The following is an 18,321-nucleotide window of genomic DNA, read 5'->3' on the forward strand; positions in this document are numbered from 1 at the left end:
CTGTCACTACTTCTTTAGTACCTTCATACTATAAGTTTGTAAGACAAAAGAGAAACTGAAAGGTCGATGAAAAGGAGCATGTGTTGAATTAAAAGCTGTCTCCATGGCTGGTACAGTTCAAACTAAACACCTTTCCTTCAGAACAGTGTGTTTCTTTTGGAGAAATGTGCCTTTTATTTCTTTGATATGAAGTGCTGGATGCCATATAATGTCCCCTGAGTCTCTGTATCGGGTGTAGGTCTAATCTGCTGTGCTGTTTTTGTGCTTTGTATCAGAAGGCCAGCCAACCAGTCCAGGTCACTTTTTCATTGCTAATGTAATCTTGTCCTCCCCTGCAACCGTCTATACACACAACACTGAAAGAGCTGGGACCGATAGAGAATTACAACACAGAACACACCACCAAGGCCCACTCTCCCATCTCTCCCATCTCTCTCTCTCTCTCTCTCTCTCTCTCTCTCTCTCTCTCAGGGAAATAGAGAAATATATCTCCTGGTTCTCTGAGTTTGATGTGCTTCCTACCAGCTCATTCCTTTTTTACTTTCTCAGCATTTCTTCTCTGTATTATGATTTCTCTCTGTTTTTTAAGATTGAGGAAGCACAGCGGTGTTGACTCGACTACTGCTATGCCCTAGATCAGCTTCATCTCTCATTTTGAACACCCCCGCCAATTTCTGTCACTCCGGGAGACAAATGTGCATCGCCGAGCTGGTTCCCCCCTCTCCCTCTGCCCACTGGCTGCCTGAAACTCCGTTCCTCTGCCTTTGAAGTGGTGCGTGCAGAATGGAGATTCTTTGCATGGTAAATTCGCCCCGTTGCCCGCAGCGTATCCATTACACAAGTTTAAAGAATGCTGGGGAGACGTTTGGAAGGCCACTTTTTCTCACTTCATAACCAATTTCTCTGTGTTTTGAACTTGGGCAGTCATGAGCCATGTAATCTGTAAATTGGTCCCTTTCTTCAGAGCACGCGCTCCACCAGCGCACAGCGTTTGATGTGCAATTATTTTGCTCATTACAAGTTAATTTTATTGTTATAGTTTGCAAATGTTTCTTGGGGTCATGATGTTAAAAGTTTCTGAAGAAGTGAAAAAGGGGGAGAATTCGAGACAAGAGCGAGCGATGGGGCGGTTTTGAGAGCTCATTTGAGCTGCCATGACCAGCTATCTTACTGCTCACTTTCAAGGTGTTAATATAGAACCTAATGGGCGGTTTGAATAGCTAAGGAGAAGTTGATCTGGGATTCTATGAGGAGACTTGATCGAAAGCCTTTTATCTGGTGTAAAAGGTTTTGAAAATGCAGATTTGTGATGGAACAATAATCTTCTCCACAAAGCATTCATAGGGAAGAGGCATGTATGGATTCCATTTGCTTTTGCTTGTGATTCAACCTTGCATGTTGCTTGAATGCATGTATTAGACTGCACTGAAGATATGATCACAGAGACTGAGAGGAGAGAGCATCTGTCTGTCTGTTAGTTTTGTTTTCGTAAGTACAGGATTTTGACCTTTAGCTAATTTCATATAGAAATAAGATCAGCTCACCAATTGTACCTTGTTCATGAACAAAGCAAACATTTGTGTTTCAAATGGCAATTTTAATGCTACACAATTACAAAGATCAATGCGCAACAATATAATAAATATTTTTAATTCACTTACATTTGACCCAATTATAACATCATATTTCTGCCATATTTCAATGGCGGTTCAATAACATCTCATTTACAAACAGTAGCTTTACTCTTCTGGTATGTACAGCATATTTCCAAATGTCATCTAGAATATCACATAAGGTTTTTCAAAATAGTCTGTTACTAGTTCACTTCATTGGTTAGAACAAAGGCATATTTGTATTTTTTTGACATTTGATTGGATCTAGTTGCTCGGTGCCGGCCGTTCTGCTTAATTACCCCATAGCAGTAGGAAAGCACACAAACACACACAAACAAACCAGCCCCAATGCTTTTCAACCTTTTCATCTGAGGCTGAGGCAGAGATAGCGTTGTGTTTTATTCCTGCTTCTCTTCTCTCTTTTCATTTCCCTCCTCTCATGGTTATGGAAGGCAAATTCTGTTTGACTGTGTGCTTTAATACCATCAACGTTAAATAAACTTTGTTGACAATAATAGCTTCTGGCGAAGCGCCCACATTAACAACAAAGACAGACAACAGGTTCAAAGGCAGTGTATCACCCTGCTTTTTACTCATCATTATTCATTCTTCTCTCTTTACCTCTCATCCTCTCTCTCTTATCCTCCTCCGTTCGCCTGTGTGTTTTCTGAAACTCTTTGTCTGTTAAACTGCTACATGGTTGGGATACAGAGGCTTATTAGCTGCTCAGTTTAATTAAAAAAGGCCATTCATATGAAAATGGGAAGCTGATAGTGATTGCTGTCCCCAGCAGCTTTTTCCTGCTACTTTAATTAGAAGCCCATTTGATTGACATCAAGCCTGCTGGCTGGCTGGCTGGCTGACTGGTTGGCTGACATGCACACACACATGGATGTGCACACCATCTACTCCATTTTCTCTCCCTCTCTTTCTCCCTCTCAGGGGTGGGCTGGTGTCTATGTGGCTTGCTGTATGTTTATTTGTCTCTACAGACCTCTCTCTCTCCAGCCTCTCTAAATACAATTAAATTCAAAGGGCTTTATTGGCATGGCAAACATTTGGAATAGATAATAACCAAACGTAAAACAAACAATAACGAATTAACAGTCAACATTACACTCACAAACGTTTCAAAAGAATAGAGACATTTCAAATGTTGTATTACTGGTATGCACAGTGTTGTAACAATGTGCAAATAGTTGAAGTACAAAAGGGAAAATAAATAAACTGATAAATATTATATATACACTATATATACAAAAGTATGTGGACACTCCTCCAAATTAGTGGATTTGGCTATTTCAGCCACACCGTTGCTGACAGGTTTATAAAATCAGGCACACAGCCCTGCAATCTCTATAGACAAATATTAATAGTAGAACGGCCTTACTGAAGAGCTCAGTGACTTTCAACGTCGCGCCGTCATAGCATGTCACCTTTCCAACAAGTCAGCCCCTCAAATATCTGGCGGATGCCAGGAGAACGCTACCTGCCCAAATGCAAAGTGCCAACTGTAAAGTTAGATGGAGGAGGAATAATGGCCTGGGGCTGTTTTTCATGGTTCGGACTAGGCCCCTTAGCTCCAATAAAGATACATCTTAACTTACAGCATACAATGACATTCAGACGATTCTGTGCTTCTAACTTTGTGGCAACAGTTTGGGGAAGGCCCTTTCCTGTTTCAGCATGACAATGCCTCCGTGCACAAAGCGAGGTCCATACAGAAATGGTTTGTCGAGATTGGTGTGGAAGAACTTGACTGGCTTGCACAGAGCGCTGACCTCAACCCCATCGAACCCCTTTGGGATGAATTGGAAAGCTTGACTGCGAGCTAGGCTTAACATCATTGCCCAACCTCACTAATGCTCTTGAGGCTGAATGGAAGCAAGTCCCCGCAGCAATGTTCCATCATCTAGTGGAAAGCCTTCCCAGAAGAGTGGAGGCTGTTATAGCAGCAATGTTCCAACATCTAGTGGAAAGCCTTCCCAGAAGAGTGGAGGCTGTTATAGCAGCAATGTTCCAACATCTAGTGGAAAGCCTTCCCAGAAGAGTGGAGGCTGTTATAGCAGCAATGTTCCAACATCTAGTGGAAAACCTTCCCAGAAGAGTGGAGGCTGTTATAGCAGCAATGTTCCAACACTAGTGGTTCCAAAATCCTTCCCAGAAGACTGGAGGCAATGTTCCAAAGTGGGGGAACAAGGGGGAACAACTCCATATTAATGCCAATGATTTTACATTTACATTACATTACATTTAAGAGCAGACGCTCTTATCCAGAGCGACTTACAAATTGGTGAATTCACCTTCTGACATCCAGTGGAACAGCCACTTTACAATAGTGCATCTAAGTCATTAAGGGGGTGAGAAGGCTTATCCTATCCTGTTCCTTGAAGAGGTGGGGTTTCAGGTGTCTCCGGAAGTGATTGACTCCGCTGTCCTGGCGTCGTGAGGGAGTTTGTTCCACCATTGGGGGGCCAGAGCACGAACAGTTTTGACTGGGTGAGCGGGAACCTTCCTCAATGGTAGGGAGGCAGCAGGCCAGAGGTGGATGAAATGTGTCTGATCAGACTGGATCTCACAGTGTAGGCAAGCACCAAGCGGCCTTCAACTGGAAGCCAGTGGAGAAGCGGAGGAGGAGAGAACTGGGAAGGTTGAACACCAGACGGGCTGCGGCGTTCTGGATGAGTTGTAGGGGTTTAATGGTTGCAGTAATCCAGACGGGAGATGACAAGTGCCTGGATTAGGACCTGCGCCGCTTCCTGTGTGAGGCAGGGTCGTACTCTGCGGATGTTGTAGAGCATGAACCTACAGGAACGGGCCACCGCCATGATGTTGGTTGAGAACGACAGGGTGTTGTCCAGGATCACGCCAAGGTTCTTAGCGCTCTGGGAGGAGGACACAATGGAGTTGTCAACCGTGATGGCGAGGTCATGGAAAGTCCTTCCCCGGGAGGAAGAGCAGCTCCGTCTTGCCGAGGTTCAGCTTGAGGTGGTGATCCGTCATCCACACTGATATGTCTGCCAGACAATGATGCGATCCGCCACCTGGTCATCAGAAGGGGAAAGGAGAAGATTAATTGTGTGTCGTCTGCATAGCAATGATAGGAGAGACCATGTGAGGTTATGACAGAGCCAAGTGACTTGGTGTATAGCGAGAATAGGAGAGGGCCTAGAACAGAGCCCTGGGGGACACCAGTGGTGAGAGGCTGATTTCGCCACGCCACCTGGTAGGAGCGACCTGTCAGGTAGGACGCAATCCAACGGAGATCGGAGAGGGTGGAGAGGAGGATCTGATGGTTCACAGTATCGAAGGCAGCCGATAGGTCTAGAAGGATGAGAGCAGAGGAGAGAGAGTTAGCTTTAGCAGTGCGGAGCGCCTCCGTGATGCAGAGAAGAGCAGTCTCAGTTGAATGACTAGTCTTGAAACCTGACTGATTTGGATCAAGAAGGTCATTCTGAGAGAGATCAAGGACCACGTTCAAGAGTTTTGGAAGGGATACTGGTCTGTAGTTGTTGACATCAGTGTAGGTTTCTTCAGAAGGGGTGTTCGTTTCTCTTGAAGAACAGCGGTCAGGGATGAGTTGATGAGCGAGGTGAGGTAAGGGAGAAGGTCCCCGGAAATGGTCTGGAGGAGAGAGGAGGGGATAGGGTGGCAGGTTGTTGGGCGGCCGGCCGTCACAAGAAGCGAGATTTCATCTGGAGAGAGGGGAGAAAGAGGTCAGAGCACAGGGTAGGGCAGTGTGAGCAGAACCAGCGGTGTGTTTGACTTAGCAACGAGGATCGGATGTCGTCAAGTCATCTGCAGAGAGGGAGGAGGGGGGGAGGGGGAGGAGGATTCAGAAGGGAGGAGAAGGTGGCAAAGAGCTTCCTAGGGTTAGAGGCAGATGAGTGGCTTTAGCAGCAGAGACAGAGGAGGAAAATGTAGAGAGGAGGGAGTGAAAGGATGCCAGGTGTAGTTTTCCTCCATTTCCGCTCGGCTGCCCAGCTCTGTTCTGTGAGCTCGCAATGAGTCATCGACATCGGAGCGGGAGGGGAGGACCGAGCCGGCCTGGAGGATAGGGGACATAGAGAGTCAAAGGATGCAGAAAGGGAAGAGAGGAGGGTTGAGGAGGCAGAGTCAGGAGAAAGGTTGGAGAAGGTATGAGCAGAGGGAAGAGATGAAAGGATGGAAGAGGAAAGAGTAGCGGGGGAGAGAGAGCGAAGTTGGGACGGCGCGATACCATCCGAGTAGGGGCAGTGTGGGAAGTGTTGGATGAGAGCGAGAGGGAAAAGGATACAAGGTAGTGGTCACTTGGAGGGGAGTTGCAGTGAGGTTAGTGGAAGAACAGCATCTAGTAAAGATGAGGAGTATTGCCTGCTTGTGAGTAGGGGGAAGGTTATCAAAAGAGGAGAGGAGTGGAAAGAAGGAGGCAGAGAGGAATGAGTCAAAGGTGTTTCCAGGACATCTCAGGAAAGGAGCTTATCAAGGCATCAAGCTCATTGATTCTCCGAGGGAACCATAAATGATAAGAATGTTAAGCTTGAAAGGGCTGGTAACTGTGACAGCATGGAATTCAAAGGAGGCGATAGATAGATGGGTTGACCACTTGGGAGAGATGAGGATCCCGGTGCCACCACCCGCTGACCAGAAGCTCTCGGGGTGTGCGAGAACACGTGGGCGGACGAAGAGAGAGCAGTAGGAGTAGCTGTTATCTGTGGTGATCCATGCAAAAGTGCCAGGAAGTCGGGGACTGGAGGGAGGCATAGGCTGAGATGAACTCTGCCTTGTTGGCCGCAGATCGGCAGTTCCAGAGGCTACCGGAGACCAGGAACTCCACGTGGGTCGTGCGCGCTGGGACCACCAGATTAGGGTGGCCGCGGCCACGCGGTGTGGAGCGTTTGTATGGTCTGTGCAGAGGAGAGAACAGGGATAGATAGACACATAGTTAACAGGGTACAGAAGAGGCTGCTAATGCAAAGGAGATTGGAATGACAAGTGGATACACGTCTCGAATGTTGTTTACGTAGCAAGAATCTTATTGACTAAAATGATTGAAATGAAACAGTACTGCTGGAGTAGGCTAGCTGGTAGTAATGAGATGTTTGACGAGCTGCTGTCCACATACTTTTGGTCATGTAGTGTAGTTTGTATGTGCTTCACTGGTTGCCCTTTTCTTGTGTCAACAGGTGAAAAATCTTGCTGTTGTGATGGACCACTTTGGTATTTAACCTAATAAATATGGGAGGTTATCAGAATTGGATTTGTTTTCAAATTCTTTCTGAGTCTGTGTAATATGAGGGAAATATGTGCCTCAAATATGGTCATACATTTGGCAGGAGGTTAGGAAGTGCAGCTCAGTTCCCACCTCATTATGTGGGCAGTGGGCACATAGCCTGTCTTCTCTCGAGGGCCATGTCTGCCTACGGTGGCTTCTCTCAATAGCAAGTCTGTACATAATCAAAGTTTGACAACATTTTTAGGCCAAAATAGCATTCCAGTTTGCTTAGATTTTTGGTTAGTTCTTTCCAATGTGTCAAGTATTTATCTTTTTGTTTTCTCATAATTTGGTTGGGTCTAATTGTGTTGCTGTCCTTGGTATCTGTGGGATCTGTTTTGTGTTTGAGAACAGAGCCCCAGGACCAGCTTACCGAGGGGACTCTTCTCTAGGTTCATCTTTATGTAGGTGATGGCTTTGTCATGGAAGGTTTGGGAATCGCTTCTTTTTAAGTGGTTGTAGAATTTAACGTCTCTTTTCTGAATTCTGATCATTAGTGGGTATTGTCCTAATTCTGCTCCGCATGCAATATTTAGTGTTTTATGCCAGATCCTAATTGGGATGTCGAATTTTATATTCCTTTTGGTGGTGTATAAGGCCCTTCTTGCCTTGTCTCTCAAACCGTTCACAGCTTGGTGGAAGTTACCTGTGGTACTGACGTTTAGGCCAAGGTAGGTGTAGTTTTTTGTGTGCTCAAGGGCAGTAGTTCCCAAACTGTTCATTGTCCCATACCCCTTCAAACATTCAACCTCCAGAGGCATAGAGCTCTTATAGGACCAGGGCACAAATAATAATATAATAATAATCAATCATTTTGCTCTTTATTTAACCATCTTACATATAAAACATTATTTGTTCATTGAAAATTGTGAATAACCCACCACAGGTTAATGAGAAGGGTATGTTTGAAAGGATGCTCATAACCCTGTAATGTTGGGTTGTATTGGAGAGAGTCTCAGTCTTAAATAATTTCCCACACACAGTCTGTGCCTGTATTTAGTTTTTTGTGCTAGTGAGGGCCGAGAATCCACTCTCACATAGGTACGTGGTTGCAAAGGGCATCAGTGTCTTAACAGAGCATTTTGCCAAAGCAGGATACCCCTAGCGCAGCCCAATCCAGAAATCTGGCAGTGGCTTCTGATTAAATTACATTTTCACAGAACCGCTTGTTGCAATTTCGATGTGGCTCTCTTGTTCAGATATCGGTAAGTGGACTCGAGGCAGGGCATGAAAGGGATAACGAATCCAGTTGTTTTAGTCATCCATTTCGGGAAAGTACCTGCATAGTTGCACACCCAACTGCTTCACTATATCACATTTGACATTGTCTGTAAGCTTGAGTTTATTTGCACACAAAAAATCATGGAAAGACCTGTGTGCTGTCCTTGTTAAATGCAAACAGAGAGCTCCAACTTCTTAATCATAGCCTCAACTTTGTCCTGCACATTGAATGTAGTTGTGGAGAGTCCCTGTAATTCTAAATTCAGATCATTCAGGCAAGACAAAACATCACCCAGATAGGCCAGTCGTGTGAGAAACTCATCATTATGCAAGCGGTCAGACAAGTGAAAATTATGGTCAGTAAAGAAACCTTTAAACTTGTCTCTCAATTTAAAAGAAAACGTGTCAATACTTTGCCCCTTGATAACCAGCGCACTTCTGTATATTGTAAAAGCGTTACATGGTCGCTGCCCATATCATTGCATAGTGCAGAAAATACAAGAGAGTTCAGGGGCCTTGTTTTAACAAAGTTAACCATTTTCTAACCATTTTCACTGTAGTGTCCAAAACGTCTTTAGGGCAAGAGCCTCTCAGTGGATGCTGCTTTGTGCCCAAGTGGTGATGGGAGCAACTGCTTGCACGTGCGATAACACTCCACTCTGTCTCCCTGTCATGGCTTTTGCGCCATCAGTACAGATACCGACACATCTTGACCACCAAAGCCCATTTGATGTCACAAAGCTGTCCAGTACTTAAAAAAATATCCTCTCCTGTTGTCCTGGTTTCCAGTGGTTTGCAGAAGAGGATGTCTTCCTTATTGACCCCCCATAAATGTAACGGACATATACCAGGATCTGTGCCAGGCCCGCCACGTCTGTTGACTCATCCAGCTGTAACGCATAGAATTCACTGGTTTGTATGTGAAGCAGTAATTTATTCAACACATTTCCTGCCATGTCACTGATGTGTTGTGAAACAGTGTTGTTTGATGAAGTAATTGTCTGTATAGTTTTTTTGGGCCATTTCCCCCAGCATTGTCCCAGCCATATCCACGGCAGCAGGAAGAATGAAGTCCTCCACAATAGTATGGGGCTTGCCTGTCCTAGCCACTCGGTATCTCACCATATAAGACACTTCTAGACCCTTCTTATTAATGTCTCGTGTTGCTTGTATACATGTCTCGTGTTGCTTTTATACATGTCTCGTGTTGCTTTTCTACATGTCTCGTGTTGCTTTTCTACATGTCTAGTGTTGCTTTTCTACATGTCTCGTGTTGCTTGTATACATGCATCGTGTTGCTTGTATTGTCTTGTGTTGCTTTTATACATGTCTCGTGTTGCTTTTATACATGTCTCGTGTTGCTTGTATACATGTCTTGTGTTGCTTTTATACATGTCTCGTGTTGCTTTTATACATGTCTCGTGTTGCTTTTATACATGTCTCGTGTTGCTTTTCTACATGTCTCGTGTTGCTTTTCTACATGTCTCGTGTTGCTTTTATACATGTCTCGTGTTGCTTTTCTACATGTCTCGTGTTGCTTTTTATACATGTCTCGTGTTGCTTTTATACATGTCTCGTGTTGCTTTTATACATGTCTCGTGTTGCTTTTATACATGTCTCGTGTTGCTTTTATACATGTCTGTTGCTTTTATTCGTGTTGCTTTTATTCATGTCTCGTGTTGCTTTTATACATGTCTCGTGTTGCTTTTATACATGTCTCGTTGCTTTTATACATGTCTCGTTGCTTTTATACATGTCTCGTTGCTTTTATACATGTCTCGTTGCTTTTATACATGTCTAGTGTTGCTTTTATGCATGTCTCGTGTTGCTTTTATACATGTCTCGTGTTGCTTTTATACATGTCTCGTGTTGCTTTTATGCATGTCTCGTGTTGCTTTTAAACATGTCTCGTGTTGCTTTTATTCATGTCTCGTGTTGCTTTTATATATGTCTAGTGTTGCTTTTATATATGTCTAGTGTTGCTTTTATTCATGTCTCGTGTTGCTTTTATTCATGTCTCATGTTGCTTTTATACATGTCTCGTGTTGCTTTTATACATGTCTAGTGTTGCTTTTATTCATGTCTCGTGTTGCTGTTATTTGCTGTTATTCATGTCTCGTGTTGCTTTTATTCATGTCTCGTGTTGCTTTTATACATGTCTAGTGTTGCTTTTATACATGTCTCGTGTTGTTGCTTTTATACATGTCTCATGTTGCTTTTATACATGTCTCATGTTGTTGCTTTTATGCATGTCTCGTGTTGCTTTTATACATGTCTCGTGTTGCTTTTATACATGTCTAGTGTTGCTTGTATACATGTCTTGTGTTGCTTTTATACATGTCTCGTGTTGCTTGTATACATGTCTTGTGTTGCTTTTATACATGTCTAGTGTTGCTTTTATACATGTCTCGTGTTGCTTTTCTACATGTCTCGTGTTGCTTTTATACATGTCTAGTGTTGCTTTTATACATGTCTCGTGTTGCTTTTATACATGTCTCGTGTTGCTTTTCTACATGTCTTGTGTTGCTTTTATACATGTCTCATGTTGTTTTCTTCATGTCTTGTGTTGCTTTTCTACATGTCTTGTGTTGCTTTTCTACATGTCTCGTGTTGCTTTTCTACATGTCTCGTGTTGCTTTTCTACATGTCTCGTGTTGCTTTTCTACATGTCTCATGTTGCTTTTATACATGTCTCGTGTTGCTTTTATACATGTCTCGTGTTGCTTTTATACATGTCTCGTGTTGCTTTTATACATGTCTCGTTGCTTTTATTCATGTCTCGTGTTGCTTTTATTCATGTCTCGTGTTGCTTTTATACATGTCTCGTTGCTTTTATACATGTCTCGTTGCTTTTATACATGTCTCGTTGCTTTTATACATGTCTCGTTGCTTTTATGCATGTCTCGTGTTGCTTTTATACATGTCTCGTGTTGCTTTTATACATGTCTCGTGTTGCTTTTATACATGTCTCGTGTTGCTTTTATTCATGTCTCGTGTTGCTTTTATACATGTCTAGTGTTGCTTTTATACATGTCTAGTGTTGCTTTTATTCATGTCTCGTGTTGCTTTAATACATGTCTCGTGTTGCTTTTATTCATGTCTCGTTGCTTTTATATATGTCTCGTTGCTTTTATACATGTCTCGTGTTGCTTTTATACATGTCTCTTGTTGCTTTTATTCATGTCTCGTGTTGCTTTTATACATGTCTCGTTGCTTTTATACATGTCTCGTTGCTTTTATACATGTCTCGTTGCTTTTATACATGTCTCGTTGCTTTTATACATGTCTCGTGTTGCTTTTATACATGTCTCGTTGCTTTTATACATGTCTCGTTGCTTTTCTACATGTCTTGCGTTGCTTTTATACATGTCTCGTTGCTTTTATACATGTCTCGTTGCTTTTATACATGTCTCGTTGCTTTTATACATGTCTTACTACATGACAATCGTTGCTTTTATGCATGTCTCGTGTTGCTTTTAAACATGTCTCGTGTTGCTTTTATTCATGTCTCGTTTGCTTTTAATTGGCATGTTTTGCTTTTATATATGTCTAGTGTTGCTTTTATTCATGTAAAGGTTTCTTTTATTGATGTTGTTTTATACATGTACTTTTGCACATATAACTTTTACACTGTGGCTGTTAGAAATGTCTCGTGTTGCTTTTATTCATGAACCCCAAATCAATGTAGTTCTCATCATGTCTAGTGTTCTTCGATGTCTGTGTCCATGTCTCGTGTTGTCATGTCCGTTGCTTTTGCTTTTATACATGTTCGTTTGGCTTTTATGTCTCGTGTTGCTTTTATGCATGTCTCGTGTTGCTTTTATACATGTCTCGTGTTGCTTTTATACATGTCTAGTGTTGCTTGTATACATGTCTTGTGATATACATGAGTGTTGCTTTTATACATGTCTCGTGTTGCTTTTATACATGTCTCGTGTTAACATGTCTTGTGTTGCATGTCTCGTGTAGTTTTTACTGTCTTGTGTTGCTTTTACATGTCTTGGATGCTTTTCTACATGTCTCGTGTTGCTTTTCTACATGTCTCAGTTGCTTTTCTACATGTCTCGTGTTGCTTTTCTACATGGATGTTGCTTTTATACAGTGTTGCTTTTATACATGTCTCGTGTTGCTTTTATACATGTCTGTGTTGCTTTTCTACATGTCTCGTTGCTTTTATTCATGTCTCGTGTTGCTTTTATTCATGTCTCGTGTTGCTTTTATACACCAGGGAATGTCTGCTTTTATACATGTCTAGATGGAATGTATTTGTGGTCCTGTTGCTTTTATACATGTCTTTTGTTGCTTTTATACATGTCTCGTGTTGCTTTTATACATGTCTCGTGTTGCTTTTATTCATGTCTCGTGTTGCTTTTATACATGTCTAGTGTTGCTTCCTACATGTCTAGTGTTGCTTTTATTCATGTCTCGGTTGCAGAATATCTATTCAATTTTGTTCATGGGTGCTTTTATATACCAGTTGCTTTTATACATGTAGAGTGCTTTTATACATGTCCTGTCATTCATGTGAGATTTGTATTTATTTATAAATAATGTTTAAAAATATGTTTTAAAATGATGATTATACATGTACATCTACTTTTAAAATGTCAACCTTTTATACAAATCAGTGTTGCTTTTATAATCTAGTGTTGCTTTTATTCCTCTTTTATTCATGTCTCATGTTGCTTTTATAATGTCTCGTGTTGCTTTTATACATGTCTAGTGTTGCTTTTATTCATGTCTCGTGTTGCTGTTATTCATGTCTCGTGTTGCTTTTATTCATGTCTCGTGTTGCTTTTATTCATGTGGTTGCTTTTATACATGTCTAGTGTTGCTTTTATACATGTCTCAGTTGCTTTTATACATGTCTCGTGTTGCTTTTATACACGTTGCTTTTATACATGTCCTGCTTTTATACATGTCTCGTGTTGCTTTTATACATGTCTCATGTTGCTTTTATACATGTCGTGTTGCTTTTATGCATGTCTCGTGTTGCTTTTATACATGTCTCGTGTTGCTTTTATACATGTCTAGTGTTGCTTGTATACATGTCTTGTGTTGCTTTTATACATGTCTAACTTTTATACATGTCTCGTATTGCTTTTATACATGTCTCGTAGCTTTTCTACATGTCTTGTGTTGCTTTTATACATGTCTCGTGTTGTTTTCTTCATGTCTTGTGTTGCTTTTCTACATGTCTTGTGTTGCTTTTCTACATGTCTCGTGTTGCTTTTCTACATGTCTCGTGTTGCTTTTCTACATGTCTCGTGTTGCTTTTCTACATGTCTCATGTTGCTTTTATACATGTCTCGTGTTGCTTTTATACATGTCTCGTGTTGCTTTTATACATGTCTCGTGTTGCTTTTCTACATGTCCTTCTTTTATTCATGACGTGTTGCTTTTATTCATGTCTCGTGTTGCTTTTATACATGTCTGAACTTTTATACATGTCCTGCTTTTATACATGTCTCCACATGTCCTCTTTTATGCATGTCTCGTGTTGCTTTTATACATGTCTCGTGTTGCTTTTATACATGTCTCGTGTTGCTTTTATACATGTCTCGTGTTGCTTTTATTCATGTCTCGTGTTGCTTTTATACATGTCTAGTGTTGCTTTTATACATGTCTAGTGTTGCTTTTATTCATGTCTCGTGTTGCTTATACACCACATGGTCTCTCCCTTTTACACCATGTCGTAATACATGTCTCGTGTTGCTTTTATTCATGTCTCGTTGCTTTTATATATGTCACGTTGCTTTTATACATGTCTCGTGTTCTTTTATACATGTCTTCTTTTATTCATGTCTCGTGTTGCTTTTATACATGTCACGTTGCTTTTATACATGTCTCGTTGCTTTTATACATTCCCGTTGCTTTTATACATGTCTGATGCTTTTATACATGGTTGCTTTTATACATGTCTCGTTGCTTTTATACATGTCTCGTTGCTTTTCTACATGTCTGGTTGCTTTTATACATGTCAGTGTGGACATGTCTCGATGCTTTTATACACTTTTATACATGTCTCGTTGCTTTTATACATGTCTTACTACATGACGGAGTCTTAATTCCTCCCGCTCAAACTCCTGTGGCTTATTTTTCTAATTGGCATGTTTTGTTTCTCAATGGCTGCGCAAGAGTAAAGGTTTCATTGAGTTGTGAGATAGTACTTTTGCACATATAACACACCTGAGAAAAGGCACTAACCAATATAAGTGAACCCCAAATCAATGTAGTTCTCATCAACCTCATCGATGGTCCAATGTCCCTGTCTGTTGTTTGGTGCTCTCCGAGGTAAGGGGGCAGTAGCTCTTCGGATGCATCAGATTCACAACTGTCAGTGTCCGCTGGGCTAACAGCAAATATAGAATTACTGATGTTAGCATTGGCCTGGGACAGAACAACTTGTGGCGCAGGTCCTACGGCTGTTATCAGGCGGGGGGGTTCACCAGGGAAACGGTGTCTAGATGGAATGTATTTGTGGTCCTGGCAACTGGACCTTTTTGGAACACTATTATTTTTGTCCTACTGAGATGTACTGATGTACTGTTAGGTCCTAGGTCTGACAGAATGGGGTCCAGAATATCTATTCAATTTTGTTCAGGGGTGCCCAACCAGTTGATCGTAGAGTGCCTGCCTGTCATTCGTGAGATTTGTATTTATTTATAAATAATGTATAAAAATATGTTTTAAAATGATGATTATACTGTACATCTACTAAAATTCAACCACACAAATCAATGCCTATAATCGACAGTCCTCCATTCACAGCAATGTCTGAAAAGTCATGTGATTTACATAAAATATGACCAGTTGCCCACTTATTGACATATGCCTAGGGGTCAGATACCTCCCGCCAACTCCAGTTTTGACTGGGTGATGCCCTGACTGGCTACTCCCTCAGTCTTCAAGAGAGGCGAGCAGAAAAAACCCAGAGGTGGATGTCAACAAACAGACCAGTGCCCTTGTTTCAAGACTAGGGTCATTCAGAGCCTGAGACTGCTCTTCTCTGATTCGGAGCCTCCGCACTGAGTAACTCTCTCTGGTCTGCTCTCATCCTTCTAGACCATATGCGGATGCTTCAACTGGAAGCCAGTGGGAGAGCGGAGGACCTGCAGGTCGTACCAGGTGGCGTGGAGAGAACTTGGGAAGGTTGAACACCAGACGGGCTGCAGGGCTCGTTCTGGATGAGTTGTAGGGGTTTAATGGCACAGGCAGGAGCACCAGCCAATCTTCTCCTTTCCCCCTTCTGATGACCAGTGGCAGTAATCTGCAGTCTGGGAGATGACAGTGTGGATGACGGACCACGCCGCTTCCTGTGTGAGGCAGGGTCGTACTCTGCGGATGTTGTAGAGCATGAACCTACAGGAACGGGCCACCGCCATGATGTTAGTTGAGAACGACAGGGTGTTGTCCAGGATCACGCCAAGGTTCTTAGCGCTCTGGGAGGAGGACACAATGGAGTTGTCAACTGTGATGGCGAGATCATGGAACGGGCAGTCCTTCCCCGGGAGGAAGAGCAGCTCCGTCTTGCCGAGGTTCAGCTTGAGGTGGTGATCCGTCATCCACACTGATATGTCTGCCAGACATGCAGAGATGCGATTCGCCACCTGGTCATCAGAAGGGGGAAAGGAGAAGATTAATTGTGTGTCGTCTGCATAGCAATGATAGGAGAGACCATGTGAGGTTATGACAGAGCCAAGTGACTTGGTGTATAGCGAGAATAGGAGAGGGCCTAGAACAGAGCCCTGGGGGACACCAGTGGTGAGAGCGCGTGGCGAGGAGACAGATTCTCGCCACGCCACCTGGTAGGAGCGACCTGTCAGGTAGGACGCAATCCAAGCGTGGGCCGCGCCGGAGATGCCCAACTCGGAGAGGGTGGAGAGGAGGATCTGATGGTTCACAGTATCGAAGGCAGCCGATAGGTCTAGAAGGATGAGAGCAGAGGAGAGAGAGTTAGCTTTAGCAGTGCGGAGCGCCTCCGTGATACAGAGAAGAGCAGTCTCAGTTGAATGACTAGTCTTGAAACCTGACTGATTTGGATCAAGAAGGTCATTCTGAGAGAGATAGCGGGAGAGCTGGCCAAGGACGGCACGTTCAAGAGTTTTGGAGAGAAAAGAAAGAAGGGATACTGGTCTGTAGTTGTTGACATCGGAGGGTCGAGTGTAGGTTTTTTCAGAAGGGGTGCAACTCTCGCTCTCTTGAAGACGGAAGGGACGTAGCCAGCGGTCAGGGATGAGTTGATGAGCGAGGTGAGGTAAGGGAGAAGGTCTCCGGAAATGGTCTGGAGAAGAGAGGAGGGGATAGGGTCAAGCGGGCAGGTTGTTGGGCGGCCGGCCGTCACAAGAAGCGAGATTTCATCTGGAGAGTGTCACGTAGAGTAGGCCAGAAGGCTAAACTGGATAACCTAACCTCTATCAAAATAAAAAGATGGCGGAACCGCAAAAGTTCTTCTGTGCAAAGGTGTTTATTTACAAGTGATTCCGGAACAAAAAACAACAGTACTGCCATCAACATCTACCTTATGGGACAGCTTAAAAACAATGCTGCCTCATCCACAGCTCAATCCAAACTGCCTCTCCATGACTGAAAGAGAGGCTCCTTTTGTAGGGCTAGCCCCTCCCCTCAGAACAATTAACCCTAATTAATTAATCAATTAACAATAGAAACCTACATTTTCCATGAACTAAACATACTAAAGTATATACATTGCAACACGGTTTTAACCAATATCACAACATAACATTTACAACATTACATCACTACTGACAATATCTTTCAATATGCCCATATGCATTTGAGCCATTTGGGACAGGCACTATAAAGCCAACCCAATTCCCTTAGCTCGGGTCCTTTTCCAGCATACCCGGAAGCTACAGAGATGGGAGAGAGGAACAGAACAAACAAACAATGCGCTCATCCACAACATTGATAAGTATAATAATTATTGTATCTCTCAAATATGAGCATTGACAAGTGTGAAATGTATGCACCAAGACAGAAGTTAATTTGTGTGTCGACCCACATTGTTAACTTATCTTATAATGGTGCAGGGAGGAGTGATGAATGTGTGTGCGTTAAAGAACCAAATGCTGCCCGCGGCCAGTGACGGACTTCTGTCACAGAGAGAGAGGGGAGAAAGAGGTCAGAGCACAGGGTAGGGCAGTGTGAGCAGAACCAGCGGTGTCGTTTGACTTAGCAAACGAGGATCGGATGTCGTCGACCTTCTTTTCAAAATGGTTGACGAAGTCATCTGCAGAGAGGGAGGAGGGGGGAGGGGAGGAGGATTCAGGAGGGAGGAGAAGGTGGCAAAGAGCTTCCTAGGGTTAGAGGCAGATGCTTGGAATTTAGAGTGGTAGAAAGTGGCTTTAGCAACAGAGACAGAGGAGGAAAATGTAGAGAGGAGGGAGTGAAAGGATGCCAGGTCCGCAGGGAGGCGAGTTTTCCTCCATTTCCGCTCGGCTGCCCGGAGCACTGTTCTGTGAGCTCGCAATGAGTCGTCGAGCCACGGAGTGGGAGGGGAGGACCAAGCCGGCCTGGAGGATAGGGGACATAGAGAGTCAAAGGATGCAGAAAGGGAAGAGAGGAGGGTTGAGGAGGCAGAATCAGGAGATAGGTTGGAGAAGGTATGAGCAGAGGGAAGAGATGATAGGATGGAAGAGGAGAGAGTAGCGGGGGAGAGAGAGCGAAGGTTGGGACGGCGCGATACCATCCGAGTAGGGGCAGTGTGGGAAGTGTTGGATGAGAGCGAGAGGGAAAAGGATACAAGGTAGTGGTCGGAGACTTGGAGGGGAGTTGCAATGAGGTTAGTGGAGGAACAGCATCTAGTAAAGATGAGGTCGAGCGTATTGCCTGCCTTGTGAGTAGGGGGGGAAGGTGAGAGGGTGAGGTCAAAAGAGGAGAGGAGTGGAAAGAAGGAGGCAGAGAGGAATGAGTCAAAGGTAGACGTGGGGAGGTTAAAGTTGCCCAGGACTGTGAGAGGTGAGCCGTCCTCAGAAAAGGAGCTTATCAAGGCATCAAGCTCATTGATGAACTCTCCGAGGGAACCTGGAGGGCGATAAATGATAAGGATGTTAAGCTTGAAAGGGCTGGTAACTGTGACAGCATGGAATTCAAAGGAGGCGATAGACAGATGGGTAAGGGGAGAAAGAGAGAATGACCACTTGGGAGAGATGAGGATCCCGGTGCCACCACCCCGCTGACCAGAAGCTCTCGGGGTGTGCGAGAACACGT

The sequence above is a fragment of the Oncorhynchus masou genome, chromosome 5 (assembly GCF_036934945.1).
Source record: "Oncorhynchus masou masou isolate Uvic2021 chromosome 5, UVic_Omas_1.1, whole genome shotgun sequence".
Taxonomy (NCBI): Eukaryota; Metazoa; Chordata; class Actinopteri; order Salmoniformes; family Salmonidae; genus Oncorhynchus; species Oncorhynchus masou.